Consider the following 25,560-nt stretch of genomic DNA (forward strand, 5'->3'; position numbering starts at 1 on the left):
TAAGGTATATTTTCTGTCTTCAAGACTCTTATGTCTAGTTTGAAAATGAAAATGAAAACAAATGGCCCAGTTAGACAATGCATTGGAGGTGGTTTTCTGTTTGTGTGCTTGATTGGTGTGAATGAAGAGTAGTCTAGATAAGGCAGCATGTGGTTGGTGTCCTTGATTTATTGTTGGATAAAGCATCAGATAGTCTGACTAGTATTGCAAGGTTTATTTTAGTGTATCAATCATTAGTATGGCTTCAAAAAATGTATAATGTTAAATAGCCTTTTATGTAGCTGGTATCGCCCCTTCTACTTTCAAAGCTGACGAGATTTTTAAGAAAGGACTTAAAAATAGACCCACCCATTTTGGTCAAATTTGTTTTTAGGGTGAAAATGAACAAACCCCTCATACCTTTTATAAGTTGACTTTCATTCCCTTTCAAATTCCTGTAAGAATGTAAACTTTGGATATTACATAATAGCTCTAATAATTCTAACAACAATTTAAAACCATTTAGACCAATTTACCCAATTGCCTTGTTAAAAGTCTGTTCTGGCAGTGACTAAAAGACCCCTTGGTGGTGATTAAATAAATTATTAGCTCTTGATGTTTGTCATCATATGGTCTTAGGCTCAAAAGATCAGTGGCTTTCTGAAACTTTATTATAAGGACATTCATAAGTAAATGATCTGAAAATAAGATGGAAGCAATTAGAGGAAATTATGTCTCTACTTTGTATGTCTCATTTAGCATATGTAAAATTACTATATTTTCCTACAAATTACTTTGAAAGATATATTAATCAATAGTGGTAGTAGGTATTATTAGAGAACAAAGCCATGATTATCAAATAAATTTCTTTTATTAAAGCAATGGGAATATGTCAGATATATAGATTGACTTCCTTGAAGAAGAGTGAAAAGCGAGTAAGGCTGGAAGCTGATGTGTGGAGAATGAGAGGGGAGTGATCAGATAAAGTAGGACCTTGTGTATGAAAAGATGGGATTTTATTATGACTGTAATGTGAAGCCACTGGAGTAATTGGGAAGAAATTAGAGATTTTGTTTGTTTGCAGCATAAGTTTTAAAAGAGTACTCTGCATTTGGGCTTTTAGTAGACTGGGAAGAAAGGTGTCAGTAGTTTAAAATTAGGTTTATAACCTGGAGATGGGGAAAAGTAAATGGAGACTGGACATTTTTTGATGGTACTGCCAATGGAACTTTCTGCTGGATTGATCCAGGGGGTAAGAGGAAATAGGAATCAAGGCCAACTTCTGGGTTTTATTTATTTGGCATTTACTGGAATGTATTATTTTGTGGGAATAACAGGTTTGGGGCAGATCTGGGGAAAATCAAGGATTCTTTGAAATGGCTATCTGCCATGCAGTTCATGATGCCTAGTTGGCAGCTGATGTATGAGGCTGGTGCTCAAGGATACACTCAGACTAGAGGGAAAAACTGGAGATTTATCAGTGAACAGATGGTCTTTAAAACCACAGAAACAGATGAGATTATCCATTCAGTGAATGTAGACAGAAAAAAGGGCTCAAGACACAGCCCAGTGTTTAGATGTTAGGAGGAAGAGGCAGCAGGAGTGAGGGTGACTGACAAGGAACAAAGGAGGAGAAAGTAAACAAGAGGATAAAGGCATTGAAGAAGGAGAAAATAATCTGTCAGAGGTTTTTGCGAGACAGAAATTGACTAGAAAGAATGAAAGACATGGTTGCCAGATTAGAGTAGATTATGGATAAAGTGGGAGATGGTGGAGGAATTTGTAAAGATTGGCATCTTTAGAAAGAGTAACTGAGAATAGTGATTGTTAAGGGTTGGTAAGGGTGGCAGGTGGGGAGTGGAGAACTTGAAGTCAAGGGAACACTGTATAAGATGGTGCTCTAGGGTATGTTTAAAGGTAATGTTCTAGCAGAAAGAGAAGAAAACTAGCCAGAGAGAACAGATAATTGCTGGAAGGAAGGGGAAGGAGAGATGGTTGAGTTTGCCCTTCATAGGAGCAGTGGATGCCAGGCTGTGAATACAAATGCACTTCATATATGTGAGCCTCTGTGCAAGACAATGATAATGAAAATCAAAGTGTGTTGTTAACAATGAAGTGCTAGGTAAATATGACATGATCCAATCACTCTGTAATTACTTCTATTACTTCTTGCCTTCCTCACCTCCTCCTCCTGCTCCTCTCTCACTTCCTACCAAGTCACATATAGTAGTGCAGTGTATAGTACTACTACAGTACAGTTTGTGGGCATATATTAAGTCCTGCATCACTTAATGACAGAGTGTATCCTGATAAATGTACCATTAGGTGATTCCATCTTTGTGCAAACATCACAGAGTGCTTATATACAAATCTAGATGGTGCAGCCTTGTACATACCTAGGCTATATGGTATAGCCCATTGCTCCTAGGTTACAAACCTCTACAGCATGTTTCCCTATTGAATATTGTAGGCAATTGTAATACAGTGGTAAGTATTTGTATATCTAAATGTAGAAAAGGTACAGTGAAAATACAGTATAAGAGATAAAAATGGTACACCTGTATAGAGCACTTACCATGAATGGAGCTTGCAGGACTAGAAGTTTCATGGGTGAGTCAATGAGTGAGTAGTGAGGGAATATGAAGGCCTACTATACTATCGTAGACTTTATAAGTACTGTATACTTAGGCTACACTAAATTTATTTTTAAAACTTTTTCTTCATTAATAACCTTAGCTTACCATTAATTTTTTAATTTTATAAACTTTGTAGTTCGAAACACTTTTAGACTCTTTCATAATAACCCTTAAGTATAAGATGCAGACACATTGCCTAGATGTACAAAAAATATCTTTTTTCTTTATATCCTTATTCTATAAGCTATTTTTAAAATTTCAATTTTTTTCTTTTTAACTTTTTAAATGTTTTTCTTAAAAACCAATACACAAACACACACATTAGTCTTGGATACGTAGGGTCAGAATTATCAATATCTGTCTTCCACCTTGATGTCTTGTCCCACTGGAAAGACTTCAGGAGGAATAACATACTTGGAGCTGTCATGTCCTATTATAACAAGGCCTTTTTCTAGAATACCTCCCAAATAACCTGCCTAAGGCTATTTTACAGTGAACTGTTTTTTAATAAGTAAAAGGGTTAAAGGCGTACACTAAAATAATGATAAAAATGGTATACATAAACCAGTAACATAGTCATTTATTATCATTATCAAGTGTTATTATTCTGTACCTAATTGTCTATGCAACCCTTTTATACAGCTGCCAGTACGGTAGGTTTGTTTGCATCAGCATCACACAAACACAGGATTAATGCATTACCCTACAATGTTATCATGGCCACGACATTAGTAGGTGCTAGACATTTTTAAACTCCATCATAATCTTATGTGACCATCGTCATATGTACAGTACACCATTGACCAAAATGTCATTATGTAGCGTGTAACTGTATATTGTTTCTGTACCTGCTGAACAGCAGGTAGAATGTTCACCTCGTTTGCATCACAGATTCTTTTGAAATACGAGTTAAGCAGCCAGTCTCCTCCTCAGGAAAATACAAAATCATAAAAGCATGTAAATCAAGGGTTTCTTGGACATCTGGCACTTGCTCCAGAGTAGGAGTTAGTTTTAGAGTTTAATGGGATAGCTGGCCATTTCCCCTCAGGCCTTTGGACCATATGGCAATGATTATTCCTGGGCATTGTGATCACGTGCAAAGGTTGTATGAGAGAAAGAATCTTTGCTATGGAGAGTTTGTTAGGCTTGCTACACCTCTGCAAAATGTTTTAAAGAATATTTCTTTTTCTTTTCTTTTCTTTTTTTTTTTTTTTTTTGATGGAGTCTCGCCCTATTACCCAGGCTGGAGTGCAGTGGTGCAATCTTTTCTCACTGCAACCTCCACTTCCTGGTTCAAGCAGTTCTCCTGCTTCAGCCTCCCATGTAGCTGGGACTGGAGGGGCCCACCACCACACCCAGCTAATTAAATGATATTTCTAAGTGAAATAAAATTCTAGACAGCAGAATGATAAGCTTTGTGTATTATAACATGATTTCAGAGTCATTCCATATTACACAGAGAAAGATGGGCCCAACTGTCATTGCCCTCTGCTTTTATAATCAAAGGCTGGATATATTATCTCTGTGGAGAGAAAGACATGTTGGGCCTAGAGAAGCCTGGCCAGAGTATCAGAGATGGAATTAGAAGCCCAGCAGAGCCTATTCTTTTTTTTTTTACTACTGGATTCTGCCTTCTTGACTCTGACTTGACCTGGTCAGGGGAAGATGGGCAGGCAGATTCAGAGGGGTGTATGGGCACCATCTCTGGTGTGAGGGTGTGCCTAGGTTTTGTAGGATGAACCTTAAAGATTCTTACAACATTAGTGTTAGAAGATATATTGAACATCTAGAGTAGTGATTTTCAAGGTTGGGGTGGGTTGCAGATCAGGATCGTGGTGAGGAGGGAAAAGGATGTGTTGTTTGGTAAAACATGTGTAGGATGCCTGTTGTTTCCATAATACAAATTACAAAACACATACTGACCAAAGTTCCCTCTGCTGCAACGGGTGTGATGGTGGTCGAGTGTTGCGGGAAGTCAGGGACCCTGAACGGAGGGACCAGCTGAAGCCGTGGCAGAAGAACATAAATTGTGAAGATTTCATGGACATTTATTAGTTTACAAAATTAATACTTCTGTAATTTCTTACACCTGTCTTTACTGCAGTCTCTGAACATAACTGGGAAGATTTCATGGACATTTATTAGTTTCTAAAATTAATACTTTTATAATTTCCTATGCCTGTCTTTACTTTAATCTCTTAATTCTGTTATCTTCATAAGCTGAGGATGTATGTTACCTCAGGACTCTGTGATTATTGCGTTAACTGTACAAATTATTTGTAAAACATGTGTTTGAACAATATGAAATCAGTGCACCCTGAAAAAGAGCAGAATAACAGCAATTTTCAGGGAACAAGGAAAGATAACCATAATGTCTGACTGCCTGCAGGGTTGGGCAGAATAGAGCCATATTTTTCTTCTTGCAGGGAGCCTATAAATGGACGTGTGAGTAGGAGAAATATCACTGAATTCTTTTCCCAGCAAGGAATATTAATGATTAATACCCCGGGAAAGGAATGCATTGCCAGGGGTAGGTCCATAGACAGCTGCTCTGGGAGTGTCCAATGTGGTTGAGATAAGGGATGAAATATGCCTGGGTCTCCTGCAGTGCCCTCAGGCTTAATAGGATTGGGAAATTTTCAGCCTGGTAGATTCTAGTCAGACCAGTTGTCTACTCTCGAATCCTGTTTCCTGTTAAGATGTTTATCAAGACAATGTGTGCCCGGCGGGACATGGACCCTCATCAGTAACTGTGATTTCACCCTTGCCTTGTGATCTTGCTCTGCCCTTTGCCATGTGATCTTTTATTGCCCTTTGAAGCATGTGATCTCTGTGACCCACTCCCTGTTTGTACACCCCCTCCCCTTTTGAAATCCCTAATAAAAACTTGCTGGTTTTGCAGCTCAAGGTCGCCATCATGGTCCTACCAATATGTGATGGCACCGCTGGAGGCCCAGCTGTAAAATTTCTCTCTTTGTTCTCTTTCTCTTTATTTCTCAGACCGGCCAACACTTAGAGAAAATAGAAAAGAACCTACATTGAAATACTGGGGGCTGGTTCCCCCAGTAGTCGAGCAAGAAAGTTTTGTAGAAAATTTGGGTGAAAGAAATGCAGAGATCTGGTTCCAAGCATTCATTTAAGAGGTGAAGAAATGAATCAAGTCTCAGAGGTTGATTGACCTGCCTAGGGATTCATAGCTAATAGTGTAGAACTGAGACTATGGCTTGGTCTCCAGGGTTCTAGCTGTATGCCTTTTTGTACTCTGCTTATGCCCCTTGCCTCTATTCAAGTAAGTCATTAGCTGTAATGAACGGTTTTGCTGTTCCAGTGTGGTGGAATCCACAGCAAGATAGCTTTCTAGTGACGAAGGTTGTATGCAGGGAAGCCCATTTGCTCACTTCCCCCCACCCCATCTGTTCTTTTCTTTAGAATACAGTGCTTTAATGATCTCTACTTGCTACAATGTGTCTCTCAAGATTTAAAAACAAATGGCAAATTTGTGCCTCCGGAGTCTTGTGAAAACAACATATTACATGTAAGAAACAAATAATTGTATTTTCTGGTTATTTTTCATAGTTCTTCCAAATGATATCATAGGATGCTGTGCCTAGTTTCCCTTTCTAGTATAAACGATTGGTTTTAATGAAATATCATTCATTACAGATAGTAGGGTTTTATGCATTTTTTTCATTCAGAATCAAAGTGGAATGTGTTCCAAGTGCTTGTGTGCTTGGTGAAGTTTTTTTTTTTCCTTTTTGAAATTGTTTCTTGCATTATGTTGTTGCCTCATGCCTCCATCCTGTACTGACACACAAGTTTGCTTGCTGAGATGTTTACTTCAATGCAGCCAACGTATACTGCATGCCTACTGTGTAGTCATCTAGAAGGATGTAAAACGAATGAAGGATGTGAGTTAAGCTGACTATCATTTAAACTTTGGGATGATGGGATGTGAGACTGGAAATAACTTGCTTCAGATGACAGGCTACATCTATTTTCCTTCTAAGAGGACTGCCCTATTACCTTGTCACTGTTACCAGAAGCTTTCAGACTTTGAAGCCAAGATGTTCTCTACTCCTGTCTTTTCTAGCCTGACAACTGCCCATCTTCCTTTCAACGCCCTGTTTAATTTTAAAGAAGTGAAAAAGATAGCGGTGGTGCAGTTTTTCATGTTGGAGAGATTGGCAGAGTGATTTTCCAGAACCAAGGGCTGAGTGGAGCTGAAGTCTTACTTGTTATTTGATCCATAAAGTTTGGAAAGTTCATGATGCTTAAAAAGAACTATATAAGAAGGCTTTTAGTTTTCTTTCAAGCCATAGTGATTTGCCAAAAACATATCCAAAAGAATAACCAGAACAGGATATTCTTCTACAATTAACTATAAAACCCCTTTATATATTAAGATTTGGGTAAGCAGGGAGAAAAAGAGTTAAAATAATTCTTTATCTTTTAACTGTTACCTTTCCCATCCCTTCGTTTGCTAGGGTAGGACTGGTGGTTAGAGAATTGGATACATAAGGGAAGCTTGTGGCCTGAGTCCAAGATAGGACAAGATAGTAGTTCTGGAACAGATGTAGGAATTCTGAGTAATAGTCCAAGATACCTTTCTCTTTATCCTTTTTCCTGTTTTATTCACTTCCACTTTGATGCATTCTCGTTCCACAATCAGTATGTTTTACCTTTACAATAGAAGGTGATACAGACTGCTTACCATAGTTTCTCTTATACCAAAGGGCTACAACTGTTCTCTATTGAGAGGTTTAGCCAATATTGCATTAGTATAAATTCTGAGGGATTTTCTTTTACTTTTTCATTAACATTGTGTCTGTTTAAAGTACAAGTGAGTGAAGGAAAAATACAAGAGAGTACACACTCATGTGCACGTACAGGTACATATATGGTGGCATGTGAAAAGAAAAAGAAATTGGAGGAAATGTATCAAACTGGTTTTCTACAGCTGGAATTTTGATGGATTTTTGTGTTTTTTGCTTCATACCTTTAGAAATTGTTAAACTTTTTTGAGGCCAATAAATTTTACTTTAATAATCAGGGTAAAAAAAAATTCCTATTTGAAAAATAAAAGTTGCAGGGAACTTTTGGAACATTGCAACTATTCTGTCTTATTGTAATGGTGGAAATATTTCATTTGTCCAAACCCATACAATATATGACACAAACAGTGAACATGAACCATGGACCTCAGTGAATAAAAAAGTGATCAATATTAGCTCATCAGCTGTAAAAAATGTAGCCTCCTATATTAATACTAGGGGAAACCTGGGAAGTGGGAGAGGAGGGGACTATATGGGAACCCTCTGAACTTTCTGCTTACTTTTTTTTGTGGGCATAAAACTGTTCTAAAAATAAAGTTTATTATTTAAAAATAAAAGTAATATACAATATTGTTAAATTTGGGGTGGTAACTAAGCATGTTGCTTAATTGCCTCCTTTTATGTTAGTTGCCTGTGACAGAGCAGTTACTTACGAAGCAGCACTTACCTACAGCAGCACTTCCTTATGAAGTTGCTGATAATAATGATATTTTCATCATACACACAAACACACACACACACACACACACACACACACACACACACACACACACACACAGGTGTCAGCTTTCCCGGTGGAACAAAAGGAGCTGGGAAGATTCAAGTTAACTGTGGTTGCTTGAGGGTCCTCCTTACATTCTTAGTAGTTCCAGACACTTGCTTATGGAAAGGAGGAAACTCGTTTTCATGGAGCGCCCACTCTGTGTTGGGCACTGCGGTAGGTGTTTCCCATGTCCTCATGCAGCCTTTAATACAGGTACCATCCTTACACTGTAGATGAGGAAGCAGCTGAGCAAGCTCACAAGCTAGCAGAGACAAAGCCTGAATTCAAATCCTATGTATTTTTTAAAAATATAATCATAACACCTTGGAGTGCCCTTAGCAACAGGCATATAACAAAGCAACAGAGCAATAACAGCCCCTGCAAGTTTAGTCAGAAAGGGTTTGAAAAATGAGAAAAGTACTTTAATAGCTAATTGCATCTTTGAATTTATTATACTCAAAATGATGACACAGGTTAGTTTGTTATGTACTAGGCAAATTTAGTACCTTATTTTATACATTTTCTTACAAGATGCTATTTTGATCCTATGAAGCAATCATTTGACATTTTGGCAGTAACATTAGGCATCTAACTTTACTTTCTTTGTTCCTGTCAGAGTACAGGAGCAAGTACAGAGTCCCCTGTGAGACTCATGTGAAGACTTTGAAGAGTTTGAAAGAAGCCAGCTTAAAGTGGGAAATGTTCACTTATTAGTGATTGGTGTGAAAGAAGGCAGTGAGAATGTGCACCAGAAAGTGATCTGGTACTGCAGCCTAGGAAAATAAAGGCGGAAAGGAAGGGTGTTAGGAACAAGTGGCACAGATTGGAGAAAGCAGAAGCTGCTAGAAAAGACTTTTGAAACAAAAAGACGTCTTTCTTTCAGAAGAACCAGAGTGTGTCAGACACAATCTGGAAGTAAAACCCACACGTCTATGTGCGTCTGTGCATGCATACACATACACATGAATGGCAGTTTGTTGTAAAAGTTTGTTGCAAAATGTCAAATGATGGCTTCATAGGATAAAAATAGCATCTTGTAAGAAAATATATAAAATAAGGTATTAAATTTGCCTAGTGCATAACAAACTAAGCTGTGTCATAGTTTTTGCACCATTGCAGAAGTTGGTACCTGGAATCCTAATTTGTAAAATTTATTAATCCTTCTGTTAGTGTCTCAGTTGAATGAGGACCTGAATTTACAAGTGAAGAGGTAAAACATTTCCTAAGTTGTTGTGTGGATCTTTCATAGGAATGCCAAACAACCTTATTGCTAACGTTGCTTTGATTGGGGAGGTTTGCACAGTGACAATCTTTTTGCTGCTTGATTTTATTGAGACCAAGGCATCATTATTGTGCTTATAAAAAATGTTCTGCTGTTAACTGTTTACCTTGCTTGATTTAGGTAGATGAGATAAATTTTGATAGTTCCTTAAATTTACATTTTCTTTTTTTTTTTTTTTTTTTTTTTTGAGACGGAGTCTTGCTCTGTCGCCCAGGCTGGAGTGCAGTGGCCGGATCTCAGCTCACTGCAAGCTCCGCCTCCCGGGTTTTACGCCATTCTCCTGCCTCAGCCTCCGGAGTAGCTGGGACTACAGGTGCCTGCCACCTCGCCCGGCTAGTTTTTTATACTTTTAGTAGAGACAGGGTTTCACCGTGTTAGCCAGGATGGTCTCGATCTCCTGACCTAGTGATCCGCCCGTCTCGGCCTCCCAAAGTGCTGGGATTACAGGCTTGAGCCACCACGCCCGGCCAAATTTACATTTTCTTCACTAACAATGGGAGCTGATGTTTGGCTTGAGGTCATATGAAGTTGATACAACCAAAATTTTGTACCCGATACTGCTAGTTCTCTTCTAGCTTTAATATTTTGGTTCACTAGTTCATTAGTCTCAGTCCCTTTTTCCTTAAAAAAATTCACAATTACACTTTAATGTAACTCATATATACTTGTCACACAAGAAATGCATATTTAAAAGTAGTGATTTATCTTAATTTGTTAAAAATTTTGCAGCTTTATTAGAAAATTAATGACTTGATTATTTTATTCATTAAAATTAATTGATGATGATATTCTTAAGCACTGGGAATTAGCTGTGTCCATCTCAGTAGGTTAACCTTGTATATATTAGATATATTAGTAAAGCTCTAAATTTTAAAGATTAATGCTTGTTAGGAAAAACAATACATCTAATCATATTCCTCAATAAAAACATCCTGGAAAGCGATTGATCTAGTCTCTTTAGTGCTGGGGCTGTGGCAGGGAATTCTTTGGCTTGAGACCCATGGCAAAGCTGCCTGGGGCAGAGACCTGGTTCTCTAGAAATGAAGACACATTATCTGTGCATAGCAGAGCTAGGAGCAGTGTCTTCGGAATTTTCTGAACTGGAAGTGAAAGTTCACCTGATGATTAGAGGGAGGAAAATGCTTGTAAAGGCATGGTGTAGGGAAGTTCAGTAGCCTGGAAGAAATTCAGATGCTTTTAATGCTATTCCTGCCTCAGATAATGGAGTTTTTGGTTATGATCTATATAATGTAGTGTAACTTTTACTGATATATATCCCGTTGTCAAGCTTCCATTTATGTAGCATATTTAAATTTTTACTAGGGAAAAGGTAAACATTTCACCCTATTTTCATAGAGCTGCCAAGTTATGACTTTGGTTTTGTAATTTAAAATAAAATGGATTTAAAAAAATAAATTATCATTATTCCTTGGAGTGCCCTTGATAACAGGCATATAACAGAGCAACAGAGCAATAACATGCCCTGCAAGTTTAGCCAGAAAGATTTTGAAAAATTAGAAAAGCACTTTAATAGCTAATTGCATAGGCACATAATACTGGAACCTGGAGGGAAGTGACCTGTGGAAGTACAGTTAGGATTGGGAATTAGGAGAGGTGAATTCTAATCTGCTTTTGATAAACCCTGACTTTTGTCAAGGAATTTAACTTCCCATCATCTCAGGTGGCTTTGATTGGGGGTGGGGTAAGGAGGAATACACTTTTTAGTTTACAAAATGAAGAGTTTGGCCTAATGATATATAAGCTCCCTTTCAACTAATATTGTGTTCGTCTAGAGCAGATGGTAGAAAGAGCACTGGCCTTAGGGTCATGAGGTGAGACTTCTAAATTCCTGTGCTGGGCTGTTGTTCTCTTCTACTATAAAATGAAATAAGAAGCTAGATTATTATCTCAGAATTTCTAGATAGAAAATTATCTGTTTTCTGGCTGTGTTCATGTTGTATTTGCATAGATTTGCAAAAAGCTGTTAGGAATGATCAGGTTTCATTTCTAAGCTCCAGATCTGTTCATGTGATCTTAGCCCTCTCTGCAGTCAACAAGTGAGGGATAAGACAATCTCAGTGTTTAAATCGTATTAGAAAGTTCTTTCTTAAACTTCGATATTAGAAAATTTTTGACTGCAAATCATAGATAGCCTTTATTCAGATGGTGTAAACAAATATACAAACAAGAATGTATTGTCTCACGCAGTAAGTCCAGAGGAAAGGTGAAGCTTCAGATGGTGTAGATAACCCTTCCCCATCTCTGTGGAGCTCTTTCCTTAGCTCTGGCTTCATTCTGAAGTAGTGACCCTTAGGTTAGTCAGAAGACGGCAGTTTGTGGCAAAATATCTAGCGGGAGAGAGCAAGAAACTTTTTCTCCTTAGCACTTACCACACTCTAACACAATACTTATTTTTCACGTTCCCTTTTTGTGATTGTCTCTCCCCACCAGAAAAACATCAGGTAGGCAGGATTTTTACTTATTTTTTTTCTTTTGTTTCACTGTTGTGTCTCCAGTACCTAGCACAGTGCCTTGCACAGAGTAGTCACTCAGTAAACATTTATCGAATGAATGCATGAGTTCTCTTAACTCATTACATAAGCAAGTATTACATTGCATATATTCCTGAGTCTTAAAACTTTGCTTTCTATATTTTTGAAGGCATTTAATGATATATATTACATTATGTGAATCTGGTTAAACATTTTTGGACATCATTGTTTTTATTGCACTTGTTTTAAATGTTTAATTTTACTTTTCATCTTCTAAAACTATTATATAGGAATATTATTTTCTGGGGAAATTTACGTTAGAAAATTGACTAACTCCCTTATTTGAACTTATTTGAATTACTCGTTTTTTTTTTTTTATTTTTTTCTTTAAGATGAAGTGGTAGTTTAAAACTAGAAGGAAAGAAAATGTCCAAGTTTACATGTACAGCATATAGGCAGATAGAAATTGTTTTTGCTAGCTCACTTTTCTGGTGTCACTCATGTTTGAATATATTCCCAGCAAACCTTCTCATAAGATTTGTTGTAGTACATTGTATTTATTCATATCATAGGTAATAGGCACTACTCAATGATAACCTTTTAATAGGCATGTACATTTTTATTTCAGGTAATCTAATGTCTGTATGACGTTTTCTGAAAAAATAAAAGAATTCTTTTGTCCTCTTGGTGACACTATTATGTCACTAAGTTAGGATGGCAGTTAGTTTCTAGCCATTAATAGCTGTTCTGTTAAGCTCTGCTAGAATAGTGCATTCAGTTAGTTTTATGTGAAAGGATACCGTCTTTTCCAACAGTAATCTATTGTGTGTATTTCTGCTGGATGAACCTTACAACCTTACAGAGGCTCACCTTTTATTAAACTCTCCTGTCTTTTTTTTTGTATAAAATAATAATTAAACTCCCTAAAAACCTGAAGAATGAGGACCCAAACCTTTGTCTCCATCTTTGTCCCCATTACTTTACTTCAAACATTTTGGTTTTCAACCAAAATAAGCTACTTATTTTCCCATCCGTGACTCTTGTTCTTCCCCCAAACTCAAGTTCCTTGAGGTCATAATGCTGCATCTCGTTATAGCATATCCATAGGTTCTTCCAGAGCAGCTCATGTGGCACCTGTACTATAAGGTTCCACACTTGGTTCCATTGGGAGTTCTCTCTCCTATTTCTCCATTGGTCTAATATTTTTTAATTGTTTGGTTGTTACACTGTCATGTACTTAAAAAGATCTGCTGTAGTAAAGTTATTTATGGCTCTTCTCACCCACTTAAGAGGAGTAGTTTTGCCTTAAGATCCTTCTTTGAGCTGCCACAGTCTGTGCTGTTGCTGAACATGTTCTTGACTAGTTTCAGGAATGTTTGAATGGAGACAGACTCATTTTGTTAGAAGTAGCTGATCTGCATTTCCATCACACTAAGCAGTACCCCAGATTCTAAAATGGGAAAAACATATCTATTTATTTCTTGAAGTAGTAGGAACAAAAGGAAAAATATAAAAAGCTGTTAGTCACCCAATGCCCCATGCCAGAGTAGGTTAAGACCATCAGGGAAATGGGTACATGTGGCCAGCCATAGGTGTCATCAGTCACCACCTGGTTGTGGGCCTATCACTTCCCTCAGTTTTATGAGGTAATTCACTTGGAAAGAATGAAAATCACCTGAATAACCAAAGTGGCACCTGGCAATCTAATGTTGGAACTTGGCCTCTGTATAGGCTCCTGCCCTACCATCACCCCGCTCTCCTTCCTCCCTTCACCCTCATCAGGAACAGTTTGCTTTCTGGTTTGTCCAGTCCATTTCCCCAAAGCTCTCCTGTGTGGAGTAGGGTCAAGCAGGGTCTGATTGCTCATTATTCTCTTTCCTTTTAAGATCCCAGCAGAAGAGTTTTTGGGTGGCAAGAATACTTACTTATTTTGTTTCAATTGCTTTATCTTACTTAGGGAAGGAGGGTTCATAATTGTACATATCAAAACATTTCTCTAGGCAGGTTATGCCAAGCAATCTGGAGGTGTTCTTGGATGCTTGTCTACTCCAGAACTAACCTACACATAGTATGAATTTTGCTTATATTCTAGAAGGAGTCAAATCTTAAAAGTTTTTGGCATTTGCTGTATCTTTCCATGTCTTCTGAGATTAGATAATCACAAACAGAAATAGGTGGTCAATATATATTAGCTGAATATATCAATAAATATGTTGTTAAATAAACACCTGCCTAAGAAGAGAGTAGAAAGGAAAGGAATTTAAAAATATTTTAATTAATTTTTATTAGCTACATTTATAATATAAAAGAATAGATTATCCAGGTAAAAAATTAAACTAAATAATTAATATGAAATTAACAGTAAACCACCAGTCTACCTATACTTTATCCCCTGAGCTCTGTGTTCTTCCACACAGGTAATTTCTCTTCACAGCTTGAGTACATCCACCACCTCTACTTTCTTGTTAAATACGTAGTTCTCAACTTGATGTTTTTTCCCCATAGATATGTTACAATATTGGTAGTTATAGAACTATTGTATATTTGTAAATGTCTACACGATTTTTATGTTATATAAATGTACCATGTTTTATTTAACCAGAATAAATTTTATTTAACACAGTGAATGACAGTTTAGGTTATTTCTAGTCTTTTACTCATTATGAAGAACATTGAAATGACCATTCTTATTAATGTGTCTTTGCTTATTTCTGCCCCTGTTTCTTTTTTTTTTTTTTTTTTTTTTTTTTTTTTTTTTTTTTTTTTTTGAGACGGAGTCTCGCTCTGTCGCCCGGGCTGGAGTGCAGTGGCCGGATCTCAGCTCACTGCAAGCTCCGCCTCCCGGGTTTACGCCATTCTCCTGCCTCAGCCTCCCGAGTAGCTGGGACTACAGGCGCCCGCCACCTCACCCGGCTAGTTTTTTGTATTTTTTAGTAGAGACGGGGTTTCACCATGTTAGCCAGGATGGTCTCGATCTTCTGACCTCGTGATCCGCCCGTCTCGGCCTCCCAAAGCGCTGGGATTACAGGCTTGAGCCACCGCGCCCGGCCTCTGCCCCTGTTTCTTAGAAGATAAATTCTCAGGAGAAATGAAGGTTCAAGGGCTATGAAAATGTAATTTTTGTTAGATGTTTATCAGTCTTCCTTCCCACCGCAATAAGTCTGACTCAAACAGTGTACAAGTGTATTTATTTGTTCACATCCTTGTCAGTGTTATCATTGGATTAATGTTATTCTGAGTTTCATGCATTAATTAGAATTTCTCTCTGTCTTCCTCCCATTCTGTTCGTTTTGTGTGTGTGTTAGGGGTGGGGTCTGTCAGGCCATAAGCATGTTCTGTTTCTTTTTTTGTTTTTTTTTGAGACAGGGTCTTAACCTGTTGCCCAGGCTGGTGTGCAGTGACATGATCTCAGTGCGCTGCAACCTCTGCCTCCTGGGTTGAAGCGATCCTCCCACCTCAGCCTCCCAAATAGCTGGGACTGCAGGCTCGCATCATCATGTCCTGCTAAGTTTTTTTGGATTTTTAGAAGAGACGGGGTTTCACCATGTTGGTCAGGCTGGTCTTGAACTCCTTACCTCAAGTTATTTTCCCGCCTTGGTCTCCCAAAGTGCTGGGATTACAGGTGTGAGCCACCGCACCCGGCCTGAGCCACAGTGCCCAGCCAGTTTTCTCAGACTTCAAACTCTGCAGTGTTTCAGGTAGAAGCCTGGCAGTATGGCCTGGGAACCAGACCTGACTCTTGGCCCAGCTTGGCTGTCGGCTCTCTGTTGCTACCTTGATTAAGTGCATTTTATTTCTTTATTCCTCATTTTCCTAGGGGGTAAATATCAGAAGTTTAATGCCTACTTGACTTTTTTTCTAAGCCTCTGAGATTGAATTGGAGTAGCAGAGGGCTAGTGAGGGGAGGACACATCCCAGATTGGATGATTTTCAACACTTTGAGCCACATTATTCTTATCCGAAAAAGTGCATCAAATGGGCTAAATGTCTTTCAGTGTCTGATTAAATCTGTCAGTCAATTACTCTGTATTCAAGGTGATATGAAAGAAACAAATGTCCCATGCTAATAACACTAAGAGGTTTCTATTCCATCTAGTGGGTTTCATTGGGACTTTTAAATGAATAATTGAAAATTGATATAATTTTATTTTTGCCTATTCTTTGGCTGAAATTACAACCATCCACAAATACCTTCTTATGTGTTCTTCTTTTGCCTTTTCTTACTCTGTTTATTGATTTGTGGGACATGTAAAACCCACTTTAAATTGGCCACTTCCAGTTTCCTCATTGATAGAATTTGTATGTTTGTCCTTGACAAATCTCATGTTGAAATGTGATTCCCAGTGTTGGAGGGGGCCCTGCTGGGAGGTGTTTGCGTCATGGGGGTGGATTCCTCATGAATGGCTTGGTGCTCTCATGGGGCAGTGAGTTCACTTCAGATCTGCTTGTTTAAAAAGGAGCCTGACATCTCCCCATATCCTCTTGCTTCCCGAGCCCTTGCTTCCTCTCTCATCTTGTGATAGGCTGCTTGCCCTTCACCTCCTGCCGTGACGAAAATCTTCCTGAGGCCTCACAAGAAGCCAAGCAGATGTGAGTGCCATGCTTATATGGCCTGCAGAATTGTGAGCCACGTAAACCTCTTTTCTTTATGAATTACCCAGCCTCAATATTTCTTTACAGCAACATAAGATGGACTAATGTACTTATAATTGTTATCTTATCTTGGACAAAGTGGTGTTACATTTTTACACATGACGTTCAAACATTAATTTAGGGATCACAAACTTAGAGGTCCAGCAATAATGGAGTATAAGAGCTCTGCCCTCTTGGGGATTGGAGAGGATGGGGAGCCATAGCAGTGATGCTTGATGAAGGGGCCAGTTGTGTAGCTCCCACCACATAATTTTTACCCACATTGTGAAGCACAAGATGGCAGAGATTCTGATTTTTATAGAAAAGCCAGAGTGTTTATTTATGTGAAATTTTCTGATCTTTAAATACTTGCCAAACATTAAAAAATACTGCACAGGCTACGTAAACCAAGTCTGTGGGTTGGATCTGGTTCTACTGTAAATCTATGCATGGTTAGAACATCGTCTTCCTTTTCTTATTGATATTGTCTTATTGTTAACGAATTTATCTCATGCTGAATAAAATGTTGGGATAGAATTTCAGTTTCTGACATGAGCTTTTATAAATAAATTATACTTTCAAAGCAAATCTTTTACCATCTTTCCATAATCTGAAAGGTATGTGGAAATAAAATAATGCCTTTTTAGTTATAGCATTAATATATAACATTTCACCCACTTATGAAGGGAAAACTCCTAATGACATCCTATAGGATATTTCTTTACTTCTTTTTAAAATTCTGTGACATCTACAGTCTCCCTGTGTTTGTCAGTTAATATGAAAATGAAAATGGATTTATTTTTGATCAATATGTTCAGGGTGAACTAAACACGTTTTAGTAAGATAACCAATCTACAGCAGAGTGCACTGCTAGATACTGTGCTCCTTGCAGTGATTTATGGAAGATCCTGTAATGATTTTATTTTTCTTGTTCATGCATGCATTATTCAATCAGCACTTAATAGGCATTTTCTCTAAACTCAGCACTGAATTGAGTGCTACGGGCACAGCAGGAGTAGGTGTAAATAATGAGTGAGTGGGGGATATAGACAGGTGGAAATAGGTCATCAGGTTATTTTAATACTGTGACAGGACAACACTGCTGAGGGAAGGTTAGAAAAGGCACCTCACTTAACCTTGGAGGTCAGGGAACACTTCCAAAGAAAATGATAACTAAGTTAAAATCTGAAGAGATGGTGGGAATTGGTGAGGCCCAGAAGCTATGGAAGAGGGAACAGAAAGGGCAATGTCTCCTAACTCTGAAAGATCATCGGGGATTGAAGATCTGAGAAAAGCACCACATGGCTGGAGTTCCAAGTGTGATAGGGAGTGGGGGAGCTGCTTGGAGACCTCTCCATCAAGAGCCTATTGTGCGGGCTCTTGTAAGTCCTGTTAAGCAGCTGTTGAGAGGTTTTAAGAAGAGAATTGACTAGATCAGATAAAGGCAATTTTCAAAAGACACTTTGAGCCGCAGTTTCCTCTTTAGCTCCCTCTTTACTTATGACTATCTTCTTAAACCTCTTTAGTCCAGGTGGTGATGCTGCAAGTGAACGGTTTTCACCACAATCAGAATATGTCTGATGTCCTTTTAGTCTTCTTAGCTTCAGGTTTTTCTGCCTTCAACACCTGGAAAGATATGAAGATAAAGGTAAACCATGACCACAGCAAAACACTAGGAATGGATGCAAGAAAACTAAGACAAAAGGAAAAGCAGAAAATACTTATCTTATTATGAAAATGGAATTGTACTATATCAGGAATCAGGAGGCCAGAATTTGAGACCTATGACCAAACTCTTTTATATTTTAGTGTCCTCAGTTGTCAAATGAAGGGTTGGATGGGTGTTCTTGAAGGTGACCCTGAGTTTTACAGTTCTATGAGGGTTATTTCAGTTGTGCATGATGAATCAATCACCCTGTATATCAGTCAAATTACAAATGTATTCAGTGCACTAAGATTTTATATATATGTGTGTGTATGGATGTGTGTGTATGTAATGTACATGAAACAAGATGAAATCTTATTAGAAAGGGAAGCATGGGTCAGTAGAAGGTTGAATGCATTTGAGAAGATGATGGTAATGCTAATAATGGGTAGATGTTTGCCATAGCACTCAGGAGATGCCTGTTTCTTATGGAAAGGCAGGTTGCATGAGCAGGAGCTATTGTCAATACCAGTCACAAGTGTACATTGCAGAGACTGTCCCCTCAACTCTTTGTAACCCAAACTGTGAAGGAATCAGGTAGTTTCTTACCTAGAGGAATGTATGATAAGATCACCTGTTTCTCCAGTTCCTCGGTTTGACAGTGCATACAGAGATGCAAAATTTCTGGAAAATTTGAGACCATAATAAAGAAACCTGTTTTTCTTCCCTTTTGTCATTTTCTTGAATGCCTGTTGTTTTTGTTTTTGTTTTTTAATTATCGTGACAATTTGAAGTTACCTTGCTAATTTATTTATTTATTATTATTATTATTTTTAGAGACAGAGTTTCCCTCTTCTGCCTAGGGCGAAGTGCAGTGGTGTGATCATAGTCATAGTGTAATCTCAAATTATTGGGCTCAACTCTCGCTCTGTCACCCAGGCTGGAATGTCGTGGCATAATCACAGCTCACTGCAGCCTCAAACTCAAACTCCTGGGCTCAAGTGATTCTCTTGCTTCAACCTCCTGAGTAGCTGGGACTACAGGCATGTGCCATCACACCCAGCTCATTTTCATTTGTTATAGATGTGGAGTCTTGCTATGTTGCCCAGGCTGGCCCTGATCTCCTAAGCTCAAGTCATTCTCCCACCTCCACCTTTCAAAATGCTGGGGTTACAGGTGTCAGCCACTGTGTCTAGCAAATATTTTAACATTATTAGTTTTTTGTGTTGGAGTAGTTTCCCTAGTATCAAGGAGATTTAGGATGTCTTTATTTTCAGAAAAAGTTGGAAGGAGAATATTATCAAGCTTATTAAATAACATTTTGCCATATGTAACTTTGCATAAACAATTTTATTATCACAGACTTCTAAAGGCTGAACACTTGTGATAAGTCACTCTACCCTTTATAGGTATGTTTGTATTCCTGTCTTGCTTTTATGTATTTCCAGATGTAGAATAGCCTCTTTCAAATGCTGCATTAGCTGGAATAATGTGAAGCAGGAAGTTAAATAGTTAAAATGAAAGAAATGAGCCCACTCAGAGGCTGGGATTCCCCATTCTTTATGATTGGAAGGCCTTAATGCCTTTTCTTGGATTAAATATCTCATAAACATCCTGAACATTTGAGTGATGCTAGCATTGACCAAGCACGATTATTAGCAGCTGAGCATTACTAAATACTGACAAGGAGGACAGGTACAAGTGGCAGAGAAGCAAACTGGGACTCTGTATTAGTGACCTTCATGTAAGTGGCAGAGCTCGCTCAAGCTGAGATGAACTTAGGTGCTCACAAGGCCAGTGCTGAGTAGAGTCAGCCTGAAGGATTTTAAGGCTTGTCCAGGTGTAGGAGGATGACTGCCTGTAGGTGGACTGACGCTTTGGGTAACACAGGCTCTGGTACTGTGGGCCTTCCAATGAACTGTGCTGTACTTTGTAGTTTTTTTAGCTTTGGCTTTGTTTCAGTCAAATGAAGTAGTGGTATATTTGAAATTTTAATTCAGCTCCAACCAAAATCTGTAGTTATCTTTTATGGTCTTTTCTGTCTCTTCCTTCTGTGCTCGTAATCCGTTTTCATTATGATCAGACCTGCTGATTGTATATATTTATCAAAGCACTGGTTCTAAAGCAATTTACAGCAAATCTTACTCTTTCACAGATTTTAGAATTGTTGTGGGATTGGAAAGGCCATATAATTATGACCTTACCAACAGTTCATTAATAATGAAAAACTTTGTTGGCTGACTTTTTTGGACTTTTCAACTCAATAGGAAAAAACTGCACACATCAGAATACCATCAAATTTTCAGAATAAAGAATTTCCTTTGCCTTCTAGCTCAAGACTATAACTTTAAGTAGAATCTACCTCAGTAGCTTTCTGTGTGTGAGAGGGGGAGCACAAGAAAGAAAAGACAAAGATAGACACTAGGCAAATGAGCTGAGCAACTGACTTCGCTTCTGTTGATATGCTTGTAGAGCAGCAAGTAGGTTGAAGTGCAACTAAATACATAAACACACACACACACACACACACACACACACACACACACGTGCCATAAACATGCTACCCCTCTCCCTCTGTGAGAGCCATAGCACAGTGATTTTTAAACTTTAGGATGCATAAATATTAAATGGACAATTTGGTCAAAATACAGAATATAAGCTTCATGAGAATAAGAGTTTTTTGTCTGTGTTTCTTGTTTTATCTCCAGTGCCTTGTAATTGGCATGTAGTAGATGTTAAATAAATATATGTTGGGTGATTTGTGGGTTCCATCCTTATAAACGTGTATTTGGTAGCTTTGGAATAGGACTCCATGAATCTGCATTGATATCAAGCACACCAGTTGACTTTATGTAGTTGGTTAGTGGGCCATACTTTGAGAAGCACTGCATGCTGGGCCTGGGGCTGTGGCTGTTGTGAGTGGTCTACTTCTCCACAAAGGGAGGTGGGCTCTAATTTGCTTAAGAATATGCTGCAGAACTACTTTGTTTTGTGGAGGAGTCTGACAACGCTTTTCCTCTTGACTACAGTTTTACAAAGTTGAGTGTCTTCTGTGCCTTTGGGTGCTGAGACTTGTAGCCATGCCAAAGGAGACGTTTTCTGACTTTAAACTTATCTGTAAAGGATACAGATGTGTAAATCTTACGTGTAAAAGCATACAACAATAGCTATTCACATACATTCATTTAAAGAGATGTTGATTTAAATCTATTCAGACAGCAAGATCAGGCACAGTGGCTCATGCCTGTAACCCCAGCACTTTGGGAGGCCAAGATAGAAGAATCACTTGAGCCCAGGAGTTTGAGACCAGCCTAAACAACATAGCAAAGCCTCATCTCTACAAATAATTAAAAACAAGCGCGGTGGCTCAAGCCTGTAATCCCAGCACTTTGGGAGGCCGAGACGGGCAGATCACTAGGTCAGGAGATTGAGACCATCCTGGCTAACACGGTGAAACCCCGTCTCTACTAAAAAAAAAAAAAAAAAAAAAATACAAAGTCTAGCCAGGCGAGGTGGTGGGCGCCTGTTGTCCCAGCTACTGGGGAGGCTGAAGCAGGAGAATGGCGTAAACCTGGGAGGCGGAGCTTGCAGTGAGCTGAGATCCGGCCACTGCACTCCAGCCCGGGTGACAGAGCCAGACTCCGTCTCAAAAGAAACAAAAAACAAAACAAAAAAAAAAAACAAGCAAAAACATTAGCCAGGGGTGGTGGCAGGTGCCTGCTGCTCAGGAGGATCACTTGAGCCTGGGCGGTTGAGGCTGCAATAAGCTGTGATTATACTTTGCACTCCAGCCTGGGCAATAGAGCGAGACCCCACCTCTAAATAAATAAGTAAGTAAGTAAGTAAATAAATAAATAAATAACACATATGTAAATACAAACCTAGTCAAACAGTAATAGCTAACATGATGTGAATGGTTATTCTTAACCAGAAAACTTAAGGGGCTTGGTGCAAAATCACTCATCTTTTTTTTTTTTTTAATCACATACTTTGTAGTGTTCTTGTTAACTGTACATGTAACCCATGTGTGATAAAGTATAAAATAGTTAAAATGAAGCAAACTGCCTAATGGCTATTAAACCTAGTTTTTGTGGCCAGACCAAGATTAAAAAATAAAAAATCCTGTTAATCAGGTCTTGCAGAAACTGTCAGTCCCTAAATTTTCTCTTCCTCCCGAAGACAGTACCTGGATTATAATCAACACCATTCCCACCCTTGTTGCTAAGTAAGTTTCCTTTCTCCAAAAGTTACTAGCAAGATGTTTGCATTTGAGAAGAACCACATGTCTAGCATTTATGTAGTACCTGCATTTGTTTGGATCCTTCCCATCACAAATAGCACCAAGATTAACTAGAGCATGGAACAGCAGAAGAGGGTCATTTACAGGTTGTATTAGCAGTAAATGGAGACAGTAAGATTGAGAATGTTTTGCACTGAGTAAATTTTTTTTTTTTTTGAGACGGAGTCTCGCTCTATTGCCCGGGCTGGAGTGCAGTGGCCAGTTCTCAGCTCACTGCAAGCTCCGCCTCCCAGGTTCCTGCCATTCTCCTGCCTCAGCCTCCCGAGTAGCTGGGACTACAGGCGCCCACCACCGCGCCCGGCTAATTTTTTGTATTTTTTTTTTTTTTTTAGTAGAGAGAGGGTTTCACCGTGTTAGCCAGGATGGTCTCGATCTCCTGACCTCGTGATCCGCCCGTCTCGGCCTCCCATGCACTGAGTAAATTTTAATGCAGGAAAGTAACTATTTAGAAAAGAAACAGATTTAACATGTTGGATTAATATGTGATATGAGAACAAATTACAGGCTGATACAGGGCCTGCAGTGTACCAGGATAGAAAAAGAGATCCTTAATATACATATTTCCACCAGTACCCAAGTGAGGAGGGATTAGAAGTGAAGAATATTACTGCAGTTATAATGATTCATTATTGTATTGTAGTTCCATATTGTGTAATTAAACGCCGGTATGCTTTTTATTTGATAGTGTTGTTTCAGTTCTTTAGCAAATTCACTTCTAATAAAAAACTTTTCCAGGTATCTCCTTTTTAGTATAAAAGCAATATATCTTTATCACAAACAATTCAAATGATGTAGAAAGATACATGTAGGATATTAAATTGTTTCTGTATCTCTCTTCTCAGCTATAACTATAATTTGATGAATAGATTCTTCCTTTTTAAAAATGCAGTCGATTGGTGGTGATTTGGTAGCAGATTAACTGGTTTGAATATTAATGGTGGTAAAAATAACAATGCATTTGTGAAAAAATTTAAATGCTTTGAACCAGGTATATTCTACTAGGTTGGACTATATACAATTGCTGTGTTAGTAGATAAAAAATGTCAAATATTGGCAGTTTCATGTGATCAAGCTATAGTATTAGAGGACTGTGTTCTTTATGGTGATTTAGTAACCAGTTGATGTGGGCATGTGAGGCTGCAATGTGGAAATAGCCCGTATCTCACCGCACTTTGCCAGTAGTCAGGTGATGGATAAATAGGTATTGATGCTAAGGGAGAAATGGTTGAGGCTGTAATTTCCAGTATCACATTTCAGTTCTATGATGTTGGGGAAATCAGAGAGAAGCAGAGCAGAAGAAATACGTAGTGGGATTGAACTTTTGCCCATCTCCAAAATGGAAAACTACAAGAAGCAAGTGAAAACAGTACACCTTTTCATAGATATAAAACAACTTACATAATATTTTAAAAGTATTCTTAACCTGTTGCATTACCTTTCCAATTTTGGATGACATCTGGTGAACCAAAAACATGTCTCTAAATCCTCAATGTGATTTTAGCTAAATTAAGATTGCATGACACCACATTTATTTTAACCTTATGTTTAGACTTGGCTATGACCTCTTTCCTCCATAACCCACAGTTGACTCTTTGTACACATGTGTGTATAAAGAATAAAAAGCAAATATGGGGTCAAACATTTAATTCTGTTTTTTAGCCTGATTCCTTTATTTTTTCATTTATTAGTTTATGGTTCTGTGTGTGGAGTGTTTATTGTATTAGATATCACTAAGGAGGAGGTCCAGACTGATCAGAACCACAGTGTTTATCATTGCTCTCCCAGTGTTTAGGCCAAGCAAGCAGCATGCATTATAGAACCGTGAACGCACTAACCTGGAGCTGCGCATCAGTGCTCAGCGTACGCACATGTTCTTTCTCTGCTAGACTGTGTCCTCATTACAGGCAGTTAAACAAGCAATCCCGTCTCTTTTGTGCATGCATTTTTTTAGTCCACCCTTTATATTTCCCCTCAGAATATTTTAGCTATGAAAATATTCAGACTCCACTGGCAAGTAAGGGAGATGGAACTTAGCAGTTAAAAGTAGTTTTACTATTTGTAGTAAACATGAATTTCAACAGCCTTAGATCTGTCAAGCTGTGGGCTTGAAGAAAAAGTTGATGTTTGTTGTGGGCTTGAGATATAGTTGGCTCCTTAGGTTTCATGGGTAGTCATTCTGGAAAAGTCAGGCAGCAATCCCTCTACTCCTCTCTGCTGAGAAAGAACACAAAAGATGAAAGGAGCCTGTGAATGTCTTTTTTTCTCCCAGAGGCTAAAGGCGAAGTGATAGAGGATGGGCTGTGTGTCTTTGTAATCTCTTTTTTCCTACTAGGACATCAAATAATGACCTAGAAAATTTTCTCAAATATTAAATGTTTTTTCCCTTTATTAACATTAAAAAAAAAAAAAAAACCACTACAGTGGGTATCTGATAAAATGAACTTATCCTGATTTTCTGTATTATTTCAAAATTTATTTTAATCATGATGGGACTATAGTTTAGATGAAATTCATTTCTTCCAAGTTGGAGTGAAAAATTAAGATGTTTATTCTCAAAGTGGGATGCCAAGCTTTGAATATGGCTGCTGAATATGAATCTGAATCCTTCTGCCAACCCAAAGGAAGGCTCTCCCTGCATCCCTCTATTCTACTGGGGCTTTGTCAGAGCACAGCTACCTCTATGAGCAAATGTTTTTCTGTTTTTGTATGGTTTTGACACCATAGTCCCCAAACTATTGTTATAATTTTCACCCTTTACTCTAATTACAAGTCTTTTGCATCATGTGCAATTTTACCTTTTCAAATCTCACTGGTGAAATAAATTTAAAACATTGCAGTATGTTTACCTAAAATTTATGATGAAACCAAGAGTGCTTGAATTACTAATGCTAATGTTACAGGATTTTTGTAGGTAAACAATGACAGAATAACATGTCCTGTGTTTATGATATTATTAGGATTACAAGGAGTATGATTTTGACAGTGTTTGTCTTGATGAG

General features: G+C 38.2%; 1 protein-coding gene across 2 annotated transcripts in view; it reads left to right on the forward strand.

Moving 5' to 3' along the window:
- CDK14 (cyclin dependent kinase 14) overlaps positions 1–25,560 on the forward strand; it is a 598,852-nt gene that overhangs the window by 231,589 nt on the left and 341,703 nt on the right. The window lies entirely within an intron of this gene.

This window comes from Rhinopithecus roxellana, chromosome 6 (genome assembly GCF_007565055.1).
Source record: "Rhinopithecus roxellana isolate Shanxi Qingling chromosome 6, ASM756505v1, whole genome shotgun sequence".
Lineage (NCBI taxonomy): Eukaryota > Metazoa > Chordata > Mammalia > Primates > Cercopithecidae > Rhinopithecus > Rhinopithecus roxellana.